Source organism: Macaca fascicularis, chromosome 10 (assembly GCF_037993035.2).
Source record: "Macaca fascicularis isolate 582-1 chromosome 10, T2T-MFA8v1.1".
In the NCBI taxonomy this organism is placed as follows: domain Eukaryota; kingdom Metazoa; phylum Chordata; class Mammalia; order Primates; family Cercopithecidae; genus Macaca; species Macaca fascicularis.
In genome coordinates this window covers 1,209,629-1,229,283 of record NC_088384.1, presented here as the reverse complement: position 1 = coordinate 1,229,283, position 19,655 = coordinate 1,209,629, and the positions used below count along the sequence as shown (strand labels likewise).

At 52.7% G+C, this 19,655-nt stretch overlaps 1 protein-coding gene across 50 annotated transcripts in view; it reads left to right on the top strand.

The window, feature by feature from the left end:
* The first annotated feature begins 9,366 nt into the window (after positions 1–9,366).
* The window catches only part of PPP6R2 (protein phosphatase 6 regulatory subunit 2), a 99,832-nt gene continuing 89,543 nt past the window's right edge, over positions 9,367–19,655 (top strand). For all 50 annotated transcript variants that reach the window (XM_074003396.1, XM_074003393.1, XM_074003388.1 and 47 more), the window contains exon 1: positions 9,367–9,590. The gene's annotated coding sequence lies outside the window, so the exon portion shown is untranslated. The remainder of the gene's footprint in view (positions 9,591–19,655) is intronic.

Genomic DNA, 19,655 nt, shown 5'->3' with positions numbered 1-19,655 from the left:
TTTATTTTTATTTTTAGAGGAAAGGTCTCACTCTCTCTCAGGCTGGAGTGCAGTGGCCCATTGCAGCTCACTGCAGCCTCGATCCCCTGGCTCAAGCTGTCCTCCCACTCAGTCTCCTGGGTAGCTGAGGCTACAGGCACACGCTTCCATACCCCATTATTTTTTAAATTTTTTTTTCTTTTTGTGGAAATGGGGTCTCATGTTGCCCGGGCTTGTTTTCATTTCTCTTGGGCATATGTAGAAACCAAATTGCTGAGGCATAGCCTGGGTATATGTTTAGCGTTTCCCAAAGCAGCCATACATTTAAAAACATTCCTACCAGGCCAGGCGAGGTGGCTCATGCCTGTAATCCCAGCACTTTGGGAAGCCCAAGCGGGTGGATCACCTGAGGTCAGGAGTTTGAGACCAACCTGGCCAACATGGTGAAACCCATTTCTACTAAAAGACACAAAAATTAGCCAGGCATAGTGGCAGGCGCCTGTAATCCTAGCTACTCGGGAGGCTGAGGCATGAGATCGCTTGAACCTGGGAGGCGGAGGTTGCAGTGAGCCGAAATCGAGTCATTGCACTCCAGGCTGTGTGACAGAGCAAGACTTTGTCTCAAAAAAAATAAAAATAAAATAATAATAAAAAGTCCTACCAACACTGTGTAAGTGTTTCATTTACTCCACATCCTTCCCAACATTTGGTGTTGCCAAGCGTCTTCATTGTAGCCAATGAGTGGGTAGTGGTATCTCGTGATTTTTTAAATTTTATATATATTTTTAGAGAAGAGATCTCATCCTGTCACCCAGGCTGGAGTGCAGTGATGTGATCATGGCTCACTGCAGCCTGGAACTCCCAGGCTCAAGGGATCCTCCCGCATCAGCCCCCCCAGGTAGCTGTAACTACAGGCATGTGCCAGTGTACCTGTGTATTCTTGTGACTTGAATTTGCATTTTCCTGATTACTAATGGTCTTGCGCATTTTTTTTCCCTGTGGTTACTGCACTGTCATTGTAAGATGTATTCTGGTATGACTAATGGTCTTGAGCATTTTTCCCCCCTGTGGTTACTGTATGCCATCATTGTAAGATGTATTCCGATTTTTTTTTTTTTTTTTTTTTTTTGAGACGGAGTCTGGCTCTGTCGCCCAGGCTGGAGTGCAGTGGCCGGATCTCAGCTCACTGCAAGCTCCGCCTCCCGGGTTTACGCCATTCTCCTGCCTCAGCCTCCAAAGTAGCTGGGACTACAGGCGCCCGCCACCTCGCCCGGCTAGTTTTTCGTATATTTTTAGTAGAGACGGGGTTTCACCGTGTTTGCCAGGATGGTCTCGATCTCCTGACCTCGTGATCTGCCCGTCTCGGCCTCCCAAAGTGCTGGGATTACAGGCTTGAGCCACCGCGCCTGTAACACGGTGAAAACCCATCTGTACTAAAAATACAAAAATTAGCCAGGTGTGGTGGCTGGTGCCTGTAGTCCCAGCTACTCGGGAGGCTGAGGCAGGAGAATCACTTGAACCCAGGAGGCAGAGGTTGCAGTGAGCTGAGATTGCGCCACCGCAGTACAGCCTGGGTGACAGAGGGAGACTGTGTCTCAAAAAAAAAACCCAAAAAACAAAAAAGACTGGCTGCAACTGGGAAGAGGCAAAAGCACCTCTCCGTGAGACACGCCTGCCAGTACCATCTGTTTCCATTGCCATGGCAATGCCCACAAGTTACTGCCCCTTCCCATGATAACTACCCTAAAGTTAACGCCCTTTTTCTAAAACTTTCTGAATAATTTGCACCTTAATTTGTATATAATTAAAAGTAGTTGGCCGGGTGTGGTGGCTCACACCTGTAATCCCAGCACTTTGGGAGGCTGAGGCGGGCAGATCATGAGGTCAGTAGATCGAGACCATCCTGGCTAGATGGAGACCATCCTGGCTAACACGGTGAAACCCTGTCTCTACGAAAAATACAGAAATTAGCCAGTCATGGTGGTGGGTGCCTGTAATCCCAGCTACTCAGGAAGCTGAGGTATGAGAATCGCTTGAACCCAGGAGGCAGAGGTTGCAGTGAGCCGAGGTCACGCCATTGCACTCCAGCCTGGGCGACAGAGGGAGACTCTGTCTCCGGAAAAAAAGAAAGAGAGAGAGAGAGAGAAAGGTAGGAGGCTTAGAGTCAGAGAAGTCAATGTGATGCTAGGATCTGAGAAAAAGAACCTGGAAGATGTTCAGCTGCTGGCTTTAAAGATGGAGGAAGACACTATGAACCAAGGGATGCAGGGCAAGCTGGAAAAAGCGAAGATACAGATTTTCCCTGGAGCTTCCCAAAGGAAGCCAACACCTGGATTTTAGTCCTGTAAGACTCATCTCAGATTTGTGAGCTACAGGACTGTAAGGTAATAAATGTGTGTGGTTATCAGCCACGATGTGTGTGGGGACCTGTGTTGGCAGCAACTGGAAACTAATGCATAGACTAGTTTATTCTGCCTGGTTTCTTGCACCTCACATTATGTTTTTGAGCTCATGCATATTGTTGCATGTACTAGTAGTTCATTCCTTCTCATGAATGGTATTTTTATATAACGTTTTCTTGTCCATTTACCATTTGAAGGACATTTGGATTGTTTCCAGTGTTTACTTATTATGACTCATGCTGCTGTGACATTTGTGTCCAAGTCTCTGTGGGGACACACATTTCCACTTTTGGGGGGTAGATACGTAGGAGTGAAAGTGTTGGGCTGTATGGTAAGTTTATGTTCAAACTTTGGAGAAATTATCAAACTTTTCTGAACAGTTTTACATTCCCACTAGGAATGTATAAAGGTTCCAGTTCTCCACATCCTCTCCGATGCTTAGTATTGTTCCAGCCATTCAAGGGGGCGGTCTGCAGCCGTACTTTATTGTGGATGAGTTTGGCATTTCCCTGAAGATTATTGATGTTGAGCATCTTATCATGTGCTTCTAAGTCATTCGTGTTAGCTTCTTTAAATAAATGTTTATGCAGATCTTTTGCCTATTTGTTTATTTATTTTTGAGACGGAGTCTGGCTCTGTCGCCCAGGCTGGAGTGCAGTGGCACGATCTCGGCTCACTGCAAGCTCCGCCTCCCGGGTTCACGCCATTCTCCTGCCTCAGCCTCTCGAGTAGCTGGGACTACAGGTGCTGCCACCACACCTGGCTAATTTTTTTTTTTTTTTTTTTGTATTTTTAGTAGAGACGGGGTTTCACCGAGTTAGCAGGATGGTCTTGATCTCCTGACTTCGTGATCCGCCCGCCTCGGCTTCCCAAAGTGCTGGGATTACAGGCATGAGCCACTGCGCTCGGCCTATTTATTTATTTATTTATTTGAGATGGAGTCTTGCTCTGTTGCCCAGGCTGGAATGCAGTGGTGTGATCTCGGCTCACTGCAACCTCCACCTCCTGGGTTCAAGCAATTCTCCTGCCTCAGTCTCCCAAGTAGCTGGGACTACAGGCGTGTGCCACCATGCCCAGCTAATTTTTGTATTTTTAGTAGAGAATTTTTTTTTTTTTTTAGAGACTGGGTCTCACCGTGTTGTCCAGGCTGGTCTCAAACTCCTGGCCTCAAGTGATCCTCCTGTGTCAGCCTCACAAAGTGCTGGGATTATAGGTGTGAGCCACCATACCTGGCCTGTTCCTTCTTTATTTTAATTGATTAATTTAGAGACAGGATCTTGCTCTGTCACCCACATTGGAGTACAGTGGCATGGTCACAGCTCATTGCAGCCCCAACCTCCAGGGCTCAAGCAATCCTCCCACCTCAGCCTCCAGAGTAGCTGGGACTACAGCTGTGCACCACCATGCCTAGCTAATTTTAAAAATTTTTGTAGAGACAGGCTCTCGCTGTGTTGCCCAAGCTAGACTGTCCTTTCTTGAACACAAACTTAACTTTATTACTTTATAATTAATCCCCTTTTGTTGATAATATATTATATATATATGTGTATTTTTTTTTTTTTTTTTTTTGAGATGGAGTCTCACTCTGTCACCCGGGCTGGAGTGCAGTGACGTGATCTCGGCTCACTGTAAGCTCCGCCTCCTGGGTTCACACTATTCTCCTGCCTCAGCCTCCTGAGTAGCTGGGACTACAGGCGCCTGCTACCATGCCCGGCTAATTTTTTGTATTTTTAGTAGAGACGGGGTTTCACCGTGTTAGCCAGAATGGTCTCGATCTCCTGACCTCGTGATCCGCCCACCTTGGCCTCTCAGAGTGCTGGGATTACAGGCGTGAGCCACCGCGCCCGGCCGTTGATAATATTTTATATCAGACTTTCCCTGTTGAAACCATTGTGTGGTTTCTGTCCCTTTATTTTTTTTATTTTTTTTATTTTTTTTTTTTTGAGACGGAGTCTCGCTCTGTCGCCCAGGCTGAAGTGCAGTGGCCGGATCTCAGCTCACTGCAAGCTCCGCCTCCCGGGTTTGCGCCATTCTCCTGCCTCAGCCTCCTGAGTAGCTGGGACTACAGGCGCCCGCCACCTCGCCCGGCTATTTTTTTGTATTTTTTAGTAGAGACGGAGTTTCACTGTGTTAGCCAGGATGGTCTCGATCTCCTGGCCTCGTGATCCGCCCGTCTCGGCCTCCCAAAGTGCTAGGATTACAGGCTTGAGCCACCGCGCCCGGCTTCTGTCCCTTTATTGAACTGTGACTAGTGATACAATTTTGAAGGAGGAAAAACCAAGCGGGGAAGGTGGTGATGAAGTGTGTGTGTGCGCATGCATGTGCACTTGTGTGGTGTGTGTGCGATGTGTGGTGTGTGTGTGGAATGTGTGTGTGGTGTGTGTGCTGTGTGGGTATAGTGTGTGTGTGGGGGTATGTGTGTGGTGTGTTGGTGTATGTGTCTGTGTGTGTGCTGTGTGTGTGGTGTATGTGTGGTGTATAGTGTGTGGTATGTGGGGTGTGTGTGTACATGCATGTGCGTGTGGTATATGTGTGTGGTGTGTATGTGGTGTATGTGTGTGGTGTGTGTGCGCTGTGTGGGGTGTGTGTGCTGTGTGGGTATAGTGTCTGTGGGGTGTGTGGTGTGTTGGTGTGTGTGTGTGGTGTGTGTGTGTGGTGTGTGTGGTGTGTGGTGTGTGTGTGCGTGCACTTGCATGTGTGTAGTGTGTGTGTGTCTGTGTGTGGCATGTGTGTGCGATGTGTGTGGTGTGTCTGTGTGTGTGGTGTGTCTGTGGTATGTGTGCAGTGTGTGTGGTGTGTGGTGTGTGGTATGTGGTGTGTATGGTGTGCAGTGTGTGGTATGTAGTGTGTGTGGTGTGTGTGGTGTTTGTGGTATATGTATGGTGTGTAGTGTGTGTAGTGTGTGGTATGTGGTATGTGTGGTGTATGGTGTGTTTGGTGTGTGGTGTGTGTGTGGTATGTAGTGTGTGTGGTATGTGGTGTGCATGGTGTGTGGTATGTACTGTGTGTGGCAAGTGGTGTGTGGTGTGTGTATGTGGTGTGTGTGTGTGTGTGGTATGTGGTGTGTGTGTGTAGGGTGTGTGGTGTGTGTGTGGTATGTAGTGTGTGTGGTATGTAGTGTGTGTGGTAAGTGGTGTGTGTGGTGTGTGTGTGTGGTATGTGGTGTGTGTGTGTGTGTAGGGTGTGTGGTATGTGTGTGGTGTGTGTGGTATGTAGTGTGTGTGGTATGTAGTGTGTGTGCTATGTAGTGTGTGTGGTATGTGGTGTGTGTGGTATGTGGTGTGTGTGTGTATGGTGTGTGGTGTGTGTGTATGGTGTGTGGTGTGTGTGTAGTGTGTGTGGTGTGTGAGTGTGGTATGTGGTGTGTGTGTGGTGTGTCTGTGGTATGTCGTGTGTGTGGTATGTGGTACACGTGGTGTGTGGTATGTAGTGTGTGTGGTAAGTGGTGTGTGTATGTGGTGTGTGTGTGTGGTGTGTGGTATGTAGTGTGTGTGGTAAGTGGTGTGTGATGTATGTGGTGTGTGTGTGGTATGTGGTGTGTGTGTAGGGTGTGTGGTGTGTGTGGTGTGTGTGGTATGTAGTGTATGTGTATGTAGTAAGTGTGGTATGTAGTGTGTGGTATGTGGTGTGTGTATGGTGTGTGGTGTGTGTGGGTAGTGTGTGTGGTATGTGGTGTGTGGTGTGTGTGTGGTATGTGTGGTATGTGGTGTGTGTGTGTACAGTGTGTGGTGTGTGTGTGGTATGTGGTGTGTGTGGTATGTGGTGTGTGTGTATGGTGTGTGGTGTGTGTAGCGTGTGTGGTGTGTCTGTGGTATGTCGTGTGTGTGGTATGTGGTGTGTGGTGTGTGTGTGGTATGTGTGGTATGTGGTGTGTGTGTGTACAGTGTGTGGTGTGTGTGTGTGGTATGTGGTGTGTGTGGTATGTGGTGTGTGTGTGGTATGTGTGGTATGTGGTGTGTGTGTGTACAGTGTGTGGTGTGTGTGTGTGGTGTGTGTGTGGTATGTGGTGTGTGTGGTATGTGGTGTGTGTGTATGGTGTGTGGTGTGTGTAGCGTGTGTGGTGTGTCTGTGGTATGTCGTGTGTGTGGTATGTGGTGTGTGGTGTGTGTGGTGTGGTGTGTGGTGCGTGTAGTATGTAATGTGTGTGGTATGTGTTGTGTGTGGTGTGTGTGGTATGTGGTTGTGTGGTATGTGGTGTGCGTGTAGGGTGTATGGCGTGTGTGTATAGGGTGTGTGGTGTGTGTGGGGTATGTAGTGTGTGTGGTATGTGGTATGTGTGTTACAGGTATGTGGTGTGTGTGTGTAGGGTGTGTGGTGTGTGTGTGGTGTGTGTAGGGTGTGTGGTGTGTGTGTGGTGTGTGTGGTATGTAATGTGTGTGGTATGTGGTGCGTGTGTGTGGTATATAGTGTGTGTGGTATGTGGTGTGTGTGTGGTGTGTGGTGTGTGTGGTATGTGGTGTGTGTGTGTAGGGTGTGTAGGGTGTGTGGTGTGTGTGTAGGGTGTGTGGTGTGTGTGGTATGTAATGTATGTGGTATGTAATGTGTGTGGTATGTGGTATGTGTGTGTGGTATTTGGGTGTGTGGTATGTGGGGTGTGTGTGGAGGGTGTGTGTGGTATATAGTGTGTGTGGTATGTGGTATATGGTGTGTGTGTGGTATGTGGGGTGTGTGTGGAGGGTGTGTGTGGTATGTGGTGTGTGTGTGGTATGTGGGGTGTGTGTGGTATGTGGGGTGTGTGTGGAGGGTGTGTGGGGTGTGTGTGGTATGTGGTGTGTGTGGTATGTAGTGTGTGTGGTACGTGGTGTGTGGTGTGTGTGTGTATGATTGTGAGTTGAAACACAGTGACCAGGGAAACCCCCACAGGGAAGGGCACAGTGCAGTCAAGATCCCGGAGGACAGTCCCAAGCACAGCAATGACCGAGGATGTCCCTGCGGGGATGCAGGGACATCACCAGCCAACCATCTGTGGCAGGCAGTCGCGATGGGAGCCATGAGCAAGGGGAGTAGGAGAGGTGAGCTCAGGTCATGTAGGGCGCTGTGGGCAACAGCAGGGACTTTGTCGTTCAGCCTGTGAGGCAAGAGCTCCTGGGGGTAGGGAAGATGTGATCTGACCTATTTCATTTCATTTCATATATTTATTTAGAGACAGAGTCTCGCTCTGTCGCCCAGGCTGGAGTGCAGTGGCGCGATCTTGGCTCACTGCAAGCTCCGCCTCCCGGGTTCACGCCATTCTCCTGCCTCAGCCTCCCGAGTAGCTGGGGCTACAGGTGCCCGCCACCACGTCTGGCTAATATTTTTGTATTTTTAGTAAGAGACGGGGTTTCACCGTGTTAGTCAGGATGGTCTCGATCTCTTGACCTTGTGATCCGCCCGTCTTGGCCTCCCAAAGTGCTGGGATTACAGGCGTGAGCCACCGTGCCCAGCGAATCGGATCTATTTTAACTGGACCCCTCTGGGTGCTTTGCTGATTACAGCAAGCTGACCTACAGCAAGTACTCCAGGATGGAAGCAGGGGCCCCGTAGGAGACTATTGGGAGTCAGGAGAAAGAAACTGGTTTCAAACCAGAATGTTGGTAGTGGAGCTACCACATGTTGCCGTGGAGGGAACACATTTGCTGATGAATCCAGTGTGGGTGAGAGAGGAGGAGAGGGGCTCTTGCTGACCCCAGGTGCACTGGCTGAGCACAGGAGGGGTATCAAGATCAGGCAGAGAGTTGAACGTGCTTAGGGCAGCAAAAGGGAGGTTGGAGCATCTCCCGCATCTGGTACCCCTGGCCCCAGTCCCCATTCCGCAGCTCAACTCAGCAGCGTCTCCCGCTCCTGCAAAGGAGACCATGGCGAGGGCATGAGAAGGGCACAGCCTACTGAACGCAGGACGTCTCTCCTCTAGGTTGTGAGGCTGAGGCTTCTTTACCCCCACTTCCTGGAAGTTCTCTCAACGGAAATCTGCCAGAAATCTGACCCTTAGGATGCTAGGGGAAAAGCTTTGCTGGGGAAAGGCTCGCTGGAGACATCTGCTATAAAACCGCCGAGGAGAGTGCTTCTGACCAGGGGAGGGGACAGGCGTCGGGGAAGCCCGGGACCACCAGCCGCAAGGCCAAGCCCTTTTCTCCTGCAACGTCTCTCTGGCGCCCCCTACCGACAAAGCCTAGCAGCGCCAGCTGGCAAAGGAGAAATACCGAATATTTGAGCCGCCCAGATCCGCTTTCCCTGAGAGCATCGGTGAATACTGGGCAATACACTGACAACTGGAAACAACGTTTAGAGATCCCTGAAGTGAGCCATGTTTTCCCAACATTTACCCACAGCTCGCTCTGACATCTGAAATAATAGTGATCATTTTTTGAGATTAGTTTGATGGAATTAAACAATTCCAGCACCTGTTAAATAGGCACATACTTAATTTCCAAAACGCCGAGCAAGAAGTCGTAGGGCACCTGGAGAAAACAGTGTCTGGAGGCGGCTCAGGCGTTCCGGATCCAGGCAGGACGCGAGACGGGGAGGGGCCAGGCCTGGAGCCGGGGACCGAGCCTGCTCCTGCTGCTCTGGGCGTCCATGCCCCGCGGCCTCTGGGAGGGGCCTGTGGCAGGAGGGAGGCCCGGGAGAACAGGCCCTTTCCTGGGCCACGGGGAAACCCCTGCCCCAGGTGTGTGGCTCTCAAACTGCGTCGGGCCTCTAGAGGATTGTTTTGTGGCTACAACAAAATTAACTATGCTTGCACAAAACTTTAGCCATACCTAAAAGGGGAACGTAAAAGAGGAAAGACGGACTCTTACCCCACCCACTTCAAGACAGTGGACACCCCTCCGAGGCCGGGAGCCTAGTGCTCCCACGCGGGCTGCACAGAGTAGTGCTCCGGCTCCAGGGGGCCCGAAGAGCTGGCCCAGGTCCCGGTCCCGCCCACCCGCGCGGCCCCGCCCCCGGCCGCGAGCGTGCGCGCCCCACGCGGAGACCCCGCCCCCGGAGCGCGCGCCCGTGTGCCGCCGCCGCCATTTTGGAGCGATCCGAGTGCCGCCCGCGGCCCCGAGTCGGTCTCGAGCCGCCGGCCGGCCGTGCCGGTGTCCGCAGGCGCTGCGCCCCGGGCCGGGCCCATGTGTGTGCGGCCCGCCCGAGGCCGCCCGGGCTTTGCCTCCACCAGCGCCCTGGCCTCCGCTCGGGCCTCCACACGGGCCTCCGAGGAGCTGCCGCGACGCCCGGCCCGCAGGGCAGGTGAGTGCGGCCGCCCGCCACTCGGACCCGGCCCCCAGTCAGCCATTGCCTCCCAAGTCACTTCCCCCGCGTCAGTCAGTTCCCCCTCCAGTCAGTTCCCCCCAGTCAGTCGGTGCCCCCCTGTCAGTTCCCCCCCAAGTCAGTCATTTCCCCCCAGTCAGTGCCCCCTCCAGTCATTTCCCCCCAGTCAGTGCCCCTCCAGTCATTTCCCCCCAGTCAGTGCCCCCTCCAGTCATTTCCCCCCAGTCAGTGCCCCCTCCAGTCATTTCCCCCCAGTCAGTGCCCCCTCCAGTCATTTCCCCCCAGTCAGTGCCCCCTCCAGTCATTTCCCCCCAGTCAGTGCCCCCTCCAGTCAGTTCCCCCCAGTCAGTGCCCCCTCCAGTCAGTTCCCCCCAGTCAGTGCCCCCTCCAGTCATTGCTCCCTCCAGTCAGTTCTCCCCACTCACTGCCCCCTCCAGTCAGTTCTCCCCAGTCACTGCCCCCTCCAGTCATTTCCCCCCAGTCACTGCCCCCTCCAGTCAGTCAGTGCCCCTCCAGTCATTGCTCCCTCCAGTCAGTTCCCCCCCAGTCAGTCAGTGCCCCTCCAGTCATTGCTCCCTCCAGTCAGTTCCCCCCCCAGTCAGTCAGTGCCCCTCCAGTCATTGCTCCCTCCAGTCAGTTCCCCCCCAGTCAGTCAGTGCCCCTCCAGTCATTGCTCCCTCCAGTCACTTCTCCCCAGTCACTGCCCCCTCCAGTCATTTCCCCCCAGTCACTGCCCCCTCCAGTCATTGCTCCCTCCAGTCAGTTCCCCCCCCAGTCAGTCAGTGCCCCTCCAGTCATTGCTCCCTCCAGTCAGTTCCCCCCCCAGTCAGTCAGTGCCCCTCCAGTCATTGCTCCCTCCAGTCACTTCTCCCCAGTCACTGCCTCCTCCAGTCATTTCCCCCAAGTCACTGCCCCCTCCAGTCAGTCAGTGCCCCTCCAGTCATTGCTCCCTCCAGTCAGTTCCCCCCCCAGTCAGTCAGTGCCCCTCCAGTCATTGCTCCCTCCAGTCACTTCTCCCCAGTCACTGCCCCCTCCAGTCATTTCCCCCAAGTCACTGCCCCCTCCAGTCAGTCAGTGCCCCTCCAGTCATTGCTCCCTCCAGTCAGTTCCCCCCCCAGTCAGTCAGTGCCCCTCCAGTCATTGCTCCCTCCAGTCACTTCTCCCCAGTCACTGCCCCCTCCAGTCATTTCCCCCAAGTCACTGCCCCCTCCAGTCAGTCAGTGCCCCTCCAGTCATTGCTCCCTCCAGTCAGTTCCTCCCAGTCACTGCCCCCTCCAGTCACTGTCCCCCAGTCACTGCCCCTCCAGTCAGTCAGTGCCCCTCTAGTCATTGCTCCCTCCAGTCAGTTCCCCCCCCAGTCAGTCAGCGCCCCTCCAGTCAGTTCCCCCCAGTCAATGCCCCTCCAATCATTTCCCCCCAGTCAATGCCCCCTCCAATCATTTCCCCCCAGTCAATGCCCCCTCCAGTCAGTTCCCCCCAGTCAGTGCCCCTCCAATCATTTCCCCCCAGTCAATTCCCCCTCCAATCATTTCCCCCCAGTCAATGCCCCCTCCAGTCAGTGCCCCTCCAGTCAGTCAGTGCCCCTCCAGTCATTGCTCCCTCCAGTCAGTTCCCCCCCAGTCAGTCAGTGCCCCTCCAGTCAGTTCCCCCCAGTCAGTGCCCCCTCCAATCATTTCCCCCCAGTCACTGCCCCCTCCAGTCAGTTCCCCCCAGTCGGTGCCCCTCCAGTCATTGCTCCCTCCAGTCAGTTCCCCCCCCCGTCAGTCAGTGCCCCTCCAGTCAGTTCCTCCCAGTCACTGCCCCCTCCAGTCATTTCCCCCCAGTCACTGCCCCTCCAGTCAGTCAGTGCCCCTCCAGTCATTGCTCCCTCCAGTCAGTTCCCCCCCCAGTCAGTCAGCGCCCCTCCAGTCAGTTCCCCCCAGTCAATGCCCCTCCAATCATTTCCCCCCAGTCAATGCCCCCTCCAATCATTTCCCCCCAGTCAATGCCCCCTCCAGTCAGTTCCCCCCAGTCAGTGCCCCTCCAATCATTTCCCCCCAGTCAATTCCCCCTCCAATCATTTCCCCCCAGTCAATGCCCCCTCCAGTCAGTTCCCCCCAGTCAGTGCCCCTCCAGTCAGTGCCCCTCCAGTCATTGCTCCCTCCAGTCAGTTCCCCCCCAGTCAGTCAGTGCCCCTCCAGTCAGTTCCCCCCAGTCAGTGCCCCCTCCAATCATTTCCCCCCAGTCACTGCCCCCTCCAGTCAGTTCCCCCCAGTCGGTGCCCCTCCAGTCATTGCTCCCTCCAGTCAGTTCCCCCCCCGTCAGTCAGTGCCCCTCCAGTCAGTTCCCCCCAGTCACTGCCCCCTCCAGTCAGTTCCCCCCAGTCAGTGCCCCCTCCAGTCAGTTCCCCCGGTCAGTGCCCCTCAAGTCAGTCAGTGCCCCTCCAGTCACTGCCTCCTCTAGTCAGTTCCCCCCAGTCAGTCGGTGTCCCCCAGTCAGTGTCCCCCTAAGTCCGTCAGTGCCCCCTCCAGTCAGTGACCCCCAGTCAATGCCCCCTCCAGTCATTTCCCCCCAGTCACTGCCCCCTCCAGTCATTTCCCCCCAGTCACTGCCCCCTCCAGTCAGTTCCCCCGGTCAGTGCCCCTCAAGTCAGTCAGTGCCCCTCCAGTCACTGCCTTCTCTAGTCCCCCCCAGTCAGTCGGTGCCCCCCAGTCAGTGTCCCCCTAAGTCCGTCAGTGCCCCCTCCAGTCAGTGACCCCCAGTCAGTTCCCCCCAAGTAAGTTCCCCCAAGTCAGTGCCCCCTCCAATCAGTTTCCCCCAAGTCAGTTGGTTCCCCCCAGTCAGTGCCCCCTTAAGTCAGTGTCCCCCATGTCAGTCAGTGCCCCCCCAGTCAGTGTCCCCCTCAGTCAGTTCTTCCCATCAGTGCCCCCTCCAGTCAGTGCCCCCCAAATCAATGCCCACTCCAGTCAGTTCCCCGAAGTCAAGGCCCCCCAAGTCAGTTCTCTCTCCAGTCAGTTCCCTGCAAGTCAAGGCCCCCTCTGGTCAGTTCCCTCCCAGTCAGTTCCCCCCGCAGTCGGTTCCCTCCCAGTCAGTCAGTGCCCCCCCCAGTCAGTGCTCTCCTTCTGTTCCCCCACCTTACACCAGTCAGTGTTCCCTGCTAGCCAGTCATTGCACCTCACCCATCAGTCCCCACCCCACCCATCAGTGCCCCCCACCGTCAGTGCCCCTTGCAAGTCATGCCCCTCCCTTCGGTCAGTGCCTCCACACTGGTCAGTGCCTCCACTGTTGGTCAGTGCTCCCCCACCGTCAGTCCAGTCTGCCACCCATCAGTGTTCCCCAGTCAGAGTCCCGCATCCCTGTCCCCCATCAGCCAGTGCCCCCGCCAGTCAGTTATTTTCTTTCTGTCACATCCCCCCCATCAGTGTCTGCACCCCCACCCGTACCCAATCAGTCACTGACTGCATAATCCCTCCCCTGCCAGTGCCCTTCCTTGTCAGTCCCAGCGCTCTGTGACCCCTTCTGTCAGCGGTGCCCCCACCTGTCATTGATCTTCTCTGTCAGTGCCCCCCATCAGTGCCGGTGCCTCTGTCGGTGAGCCCCATTGTCAGTAAGTTTCCCTCATAAGTGTGTCCCCCGTCCTGCCTGTTGTGGCCTTTCCCCTCTTTGCTGTCAGCCTGTGTTAGTGCCTGTCAGATGTTCCCCATGAGTTCTCCCCTATTGTCAGCGCCTGTCCCCTCTTTCATGCTTCCTCTTTTCTCCCTTGTCTATCAGGGACCCATTAGTACCCTGCCCTGCTGTTAGGGACCCCGCCTGTCAGTGTCTCCCCACTGCTTCTCTCCCGCCTGTCAGTGGGAGAACTTTCAGTGCCCGCTGTCATCACCCCTCTCGTCCAATCACTGACTCCCCTTTCCGTCATTTCCCCCTCTTTCCAACACCACTCCTCTTTTCCTGCCACGTTCCCCGTCACTGTGTCAGATATCACCAGTCATCTGCGACCTCACCTTACCCTGCACTGTCCTATTCCTTCCATCCCCATCATCTCTTCCCTCACACCTGTCACCTTCCCCATGCACCTTACTGTCCTCCCACCTGCCACTCTGCGTACTCGCAGCTTCCCTATCTGCTTCGTCCACTCTCTTGTTACTGACGCCTCCCAATTTGCTGCTTATTCCCTGATCTGTCAGCACCGGCTCCCCCAAGTCTGTCACTTCCATTTATTTAGTCCCTGCCTCTCACTGCAGCCCCCCCCTTTGTCACTGATTTTGTTCTAGACCCTTCTCCTGTGTCTTGTTCTTTCATCCACCCTTTCCTCGTGGCCTCTCTGCCACGCTGTTGGCTTCTCCGTGCCCCGGCAATTGCTGACACTATCGGCTGTTCACCTCTTTTTGATGTCCCTTCCTTTCTGGTTTATCTTCCCGTTGTTTTTATTTTTTACTTTGAAATGTTGTGGGTACACAATCAGTGTATGTATCTCACCCCTTTGACTTTTCTAGCTCATTTCAGTTAATCTCTGGAATGTGAGAGGCAGCTAGCTTTTGAGACAAGTTGGGGGACAGAGTCTCCCAGGCTGAGAGGACAGCACATGCAAAGGCCCTGAGGTGGGAAATTTCGGGTGTGATATCCCCCAGGAACCTAGATAAGACTGATGTGCTTACGGTAAGGGGAGAGAGAGGCAGGAGCCTGGGCTAGAAAGTTGGTCTTCTCATTAAGCGGTTCCTTGCAGCTGTTAGTAGGGGGTTGAACCTTGAGTCTGAGTTGTAGGAGAAACCTGGCCTGGAGGTTGAGTTGGAGAGTGCCATGATCATATGGACACTGGCACGTGAACAGGAGGCGGGGGTGAGATGAAATGTTGGGAGGTGGGTGTAGTGATTGTAATGGTTTAGACCTTGGTGGTGGATTTAGGGAGATATTTTGGAGGTAGAGATGTTGGGACTTGTTGATAGATGAGAAGAGAGGTGTGAGAGAACGAGTGGACTCAGGGTAATTTCTGGGCTTCTTTTTTCCTCCCAGCCCCGTCAACCCTTCTAGGCTTTTTGATGGAACAAATGGGTGGATAGTAGCACTGTTTATTGAAATAGGGAAGCTGAATTAGTCAGGGCTGGGGGTGTTATTACAGTTTGGAAGTAGAAAGCAAGGCTTTCTCTTGGCTGAAAGTAGTGGACGTCTGAGAAGTCCAAGGGTCACTAGGGAGAAAGGGATCTGGAACCCAGAGGAGAGGTCAAGCTGTAGGTGTACAACGTCATCATGGGGATAAGGTTTAAAGCCTTGGGAATGGGTATTTGTTAAAAAGCACATGGGCTGGGTGCAGTGGTCCACGCCTGTAATCCCAGCACTTTGGGAGGCTGAAGTGGGAGCATCACTTAAGGCCAGAGCAGTCTGGGCAACATGACAAAATCCTATCTCTACAAAAACAAAAAACAGGGCCTCGTATGGTGGCTCACGCCTGTAATCCCAGCACTTTGGGAGGCCGAGGCAGGTGGATCACCTGAGGTCAGGAGTTCTAGACCAGCCTGGCCAACATAGTGAAACTCCGTCTTTACTGAAAATACAGTAGGTGGCGGGCGCCTGTAATCCCAGCTACTCAGGAGGTTGAGGCAGGAGAATCGCTTGAACCCGGGAGGTGGAGATTGCAGTGAGCCAAGATTGCGCCTTTGCACTCCAGCCTGGGCGACAAGAGTGAGACTTCCTCTCAAAAAAAAAAAAATAGCTGGGCCTGGTGGTGTGCACCTATAGTCCCAGCTACTCGGACGCCAAGGTGGGAGGATCACCTGAGCCTGGGGAGGTCAAGGCTGCAGTGAGCTGTGATCACTCCACTGCACTCCAGCCTGGGCGACAGTGTGAGACCCTGTCTCAAAAAAAAAAAACAATAAAACACAGCCTGGGCGTGGTGACTGGTGCCTGTAATCCCAGCACTTCGGGAGGCTGAGGTGGGAGGAACACTTGAGGCCAGGAATTCTAGGCCAGCCTGAGCAACATAATGAGGCCCCATCTATGCCAAAAATAAATAAAAGCACACCCACAAAAGCAGAATGTGGCCAGGCATAGTGGCTCACGTCTATAATCCCAGCACTTTGGGAGGCTGAGGCAGGTGGATCACCTGAGGTCAGAAGTTCGAGACCAGCCTGGCCAACATGTTGAAATCCCGTCTTCACTAAAAATACAAAAAATTAGCCAGGCGTGGTGGCAGGTGCCTGTAATCTCAGCTATTCGGGAGGCTAAGGCAGGAGAATTGCTTGAACCTGGGAGGTGTAGGTTGCAGTGAGCCGAGATCACGCTGTTGCATTCCAGCCTGGGCAACACGAGCGAAACTGCATCTCAAGAAAGAAAGAAAGAAAGAAAAAAAGCAGCTGGGCGCAGTGGCCCACCCCTGTAAGCACTTTGGGAGGCCAAGGTGGGTGGATCACCTGAGGTCAGGAGTTGGAGACCAGCCTGAACAACGTGGTGAAACTCCATCTCTACTAAAAACACAAAAATTAGCCGGGCGTGGTGGTGCATATCTGTAATCCCAGCTATTCGGGAGGCTGAGGCAGGAGAATTGCTTGAACCCAGGAGGTGGAGGTTGCAGTGAGCCAAGATCGTGCCACTGGGTGACTCCATCTCAAAAAAAAAAAAAAAAGAAACCGTTTTCTTTGCTCATTCATTAGAAGCAACTCCTCATGTCTTTTATCCTGAGATTGCAGCAATTCAGTCACATCTTCAGGCTCTACTTCTAGTTCTGTTACTATTTTTTTTTTTTTTTGAGACAGAGTTTTCCTCTTGTTTCCTGGGCTGGAGTGCACTGGTGTGATCTTGGCTCACTGCAACCTCTGCCTCCCAGGTTCAAGCGATTCTCCTGCCTCAGCCTCCTGAGTAGCTGGGATTACAGGTGCCCACCACCATGCCCGGCTAATTTTTGCATTTTCAATAGAGACGGGGTTTCACCATGTTGGCCAGTCTGGTCTCAAACTCCTGACTTCAGGTGATCCACCTGCCTTGGCCTCCCAAAGTTGCTAGGATTACAGGCGTGAACCACTGTACCCGACCTGAAATGTATTTCTTTCTTTCTTTTTTTTTTTTTTTGAGACAGAGTCTCGCTCTGCCGCCCAGGCTGGAGTGCAGTGGCCGGATCTCAGCTCACTGCAAGCTCCGCCTCCCGGGTTTACGCCATTCTCCTGCCTCAGCCTCCCGACTAGCTGGGACTACAGGCGCACGCCACCTCGCCTGGCTAGTTTTTTGTATTTTTTTAGTAGAGACGGGGTTTCACCGTGTTAGCCAGGATGGTCTCGATCTCCTGACCTTGTGATCCGCCCGTCTCGGCCTCCCAAAGTGCTGGGATTACGGGCTTGAGCCACCGCGCCCGGCCTGAAATGTATTTCTTAAATTATAAGACTTAAGAGTCAGAATTACTCCTTGATCCACAGGCTGCAGTATGGAGTATGTTAGCAGGTATGACAACATTAATCTCCTTGTACATCTTTATCAGAGCTCTTGGGTGACTAGGTGCATTGTCAGCAGTAATATTTTGAAGGGAATCTTTTTCTGAGCAGTAGGTCTTAACAGTGGGTTTTTTTGTTTGTTTGTTTGTTTGTTTGTTTGTTTTGAGATGGAGTTTTGCTCTTGTTGCCCAGGCTGGAGTGCAGTGGTGTGATCTCGGCTGACCGCAACCTACGCCTCCCAGGTTCAAGCGATTCTCCTGCCTCAGCCTCCCTAGTAGCTGAGATTACAGCTGAGATTCTCAGCTGAGATTACTGAGATTACAAAGTAATGTAATCCCAGTGCTTTGGCAAGCCGAGAGGGGCGGATCATGAGGTCAGGAGATTGAGACCATCCTGGCTAACACAGTGAAACCCCATCTTTACTAAAAATACAACCTGGGAGCCACCACGCCCAGCCACCGTTTGCTGTTTCACCTTGCATTTTATTATGCTAATAGAGTGGCTTCTTAAGCCTCATGAACCAATCTCTGCTAGCTTCCAGCTTTTCTTCCGCAGCTTTGTCATCTCTGTCATCCTTTGTAGAATTGAAGAGAGTGAGGGCCTTGCTGTAGGCTATTGAAGCCTGGTTTGGTCTTCTCTCTAAACCATTAAAACTTTCTGCAGGCCCTGGGTGTGGTGTCTGACACCTGTAATCCCAGCACCGTGTGAGACTGAGGCAGGTGGATCACGAGGTCAGGAGGAGACCATCCTGGCCAACGTGGTGAAACACCTTCTCTACTAAAAATACAAAAATTAGCTGGGTATGGTGGCACGTGCCTGTAGTCCCAGCTACTTTGGGAAGCCGAAGCACGAGAATTGCTTGAACGGAGGAGGCAGAAGTTGCAGTGAGCCGAGAACGTGCCACTGCGCTCCAGCCTGGTGACAGAGCGAGACTCTGTCCCACAAAAAAAAAAAAAAAACTTTCTGCAGGCTAGGCACGGTTGCTCACACCTCTAGTCCCAGCACTTTGGGAGGCTGAGTGGGGAGGATTGCTTGAGCTCGGGAGTTTGAGACCATCCTGGGTAATATAGTGAAACCTCATCTCGACAAAATATCAAATGTTTAGCTGAGTGTAGTGGTGCTACACCAGCTACTGGGGAGGCTGAGGCAGGAGGATGGCTTGAGTCTGGGACATCAGAGCTGCAGTGAGCTATGATTGTGCCACTGCATTCCAGCCTGGGCAACAGAGTAAGACCGTGTCTCCAAACAGAAAGCAACCTTCTCCATATCAGCAGTAAAGCTGTTTTGCTTTATTATTATTTGTGTGTTCACTGGAGTAGCAGTTTTAATTTCCTTCAAGAACCTTTCTTTGGGCTTCACAACTTGGCAAACTGGTGTAGGAGGGCTAGCTTTTGGCCTGTCGGCTTTTGACATGCCTTCCTCGCTAAGCTTAAGCGTTTCTAGCTTTTAATTGAAATGAGAGACGTGACTCTCCTTTCGTACAGGATTAATTGACCTAATTTTATTACTGTTGTATCTCAGGGAGTAGGGAACCTTGAGGAAAGGGAGAGACTCAGGGAAATGGCCGGTCAGAGCATACGTGGCATTGGCTGGACGCGGGGGCTCACGCTTGTAATCCCAGCACTTTGGGAGGCCGAGGCAGGCAGATCCTGAGGTCAGGAGATCGAGACCATCCTGGCTAACACGGTGAAACCCCGTCTCTACTAAAAATACAAAAAAAAATTAACCAGGCATGGTGGCGGGCACCTGTAGTCCAGCTACTCGGGAGGCTGAGATGGGAGAATGGCGTGAACCCCGGAGGCGGAACTTGCAGTGAGCCAAGATCACGCCACTACAGCCTATGCGACGGAGCAAGACTCCGTCTCAAAGAAAAAAAAAAAAACGCAACATTTATTAAGTTTGCCGTCCTATATGGGCACGGTTTGTAGTTCCCCAAAACAATTACAATAGTAACATCAAACATCACTGATCACAGGTCTCCGTAACAGATAAAATAATAACGAAAAATTTTCAAATATTGTGAGAATTACCAGAATGCAACACAGAGACACGAAGTAAGCACATGCTGTTGGCAAAATGGTGCCTGTAGACTTGCTCGACACAAGGTTGCTACTGACATTTAATTTGTAAAAAACCTGTGAAGCACAATGAAGGGAAGCACGTTAGACAAAGTACACCTGTATTGTTTTGTTTCATAGATGAGGAAACGGAGATAAACAGCAAGTATGTGATAGAGGCAAGATTTGTACCCCAGGTTGTTTGATTCAAAAGCCTCTCCACCCCCTTTTTTTTTTGTTAAGGAAAAGGCTAACTTAAAATATTTTTTAAAAATTTTAATAGATTCCGCCGGGTGCGGTGGCTGAAGCCTGTAATCCCAGCACTTTGGGAGGCCGAGACGGGCGGATCACGAGGACAGGAGATCGAGACCATCCTGGCTAATCCGGTGAAACCCCGTCTCTACTAAAAAAATACAAAAAACTAGCCGGGCGAGGTGGCGGGCGCCTGTAGTCCCAGCTACTTGGGAGGCTGAGGCAGGAGAATGGCGTAAACCTGGGAGGCGGAGCTTGCAGTGAGCTGAGATCCGGCCACTGCACTCCAGCCTGGGCGACAGAGCGAGACTCCGTCTCAAAAAAAACCAAAAAAAAAACAA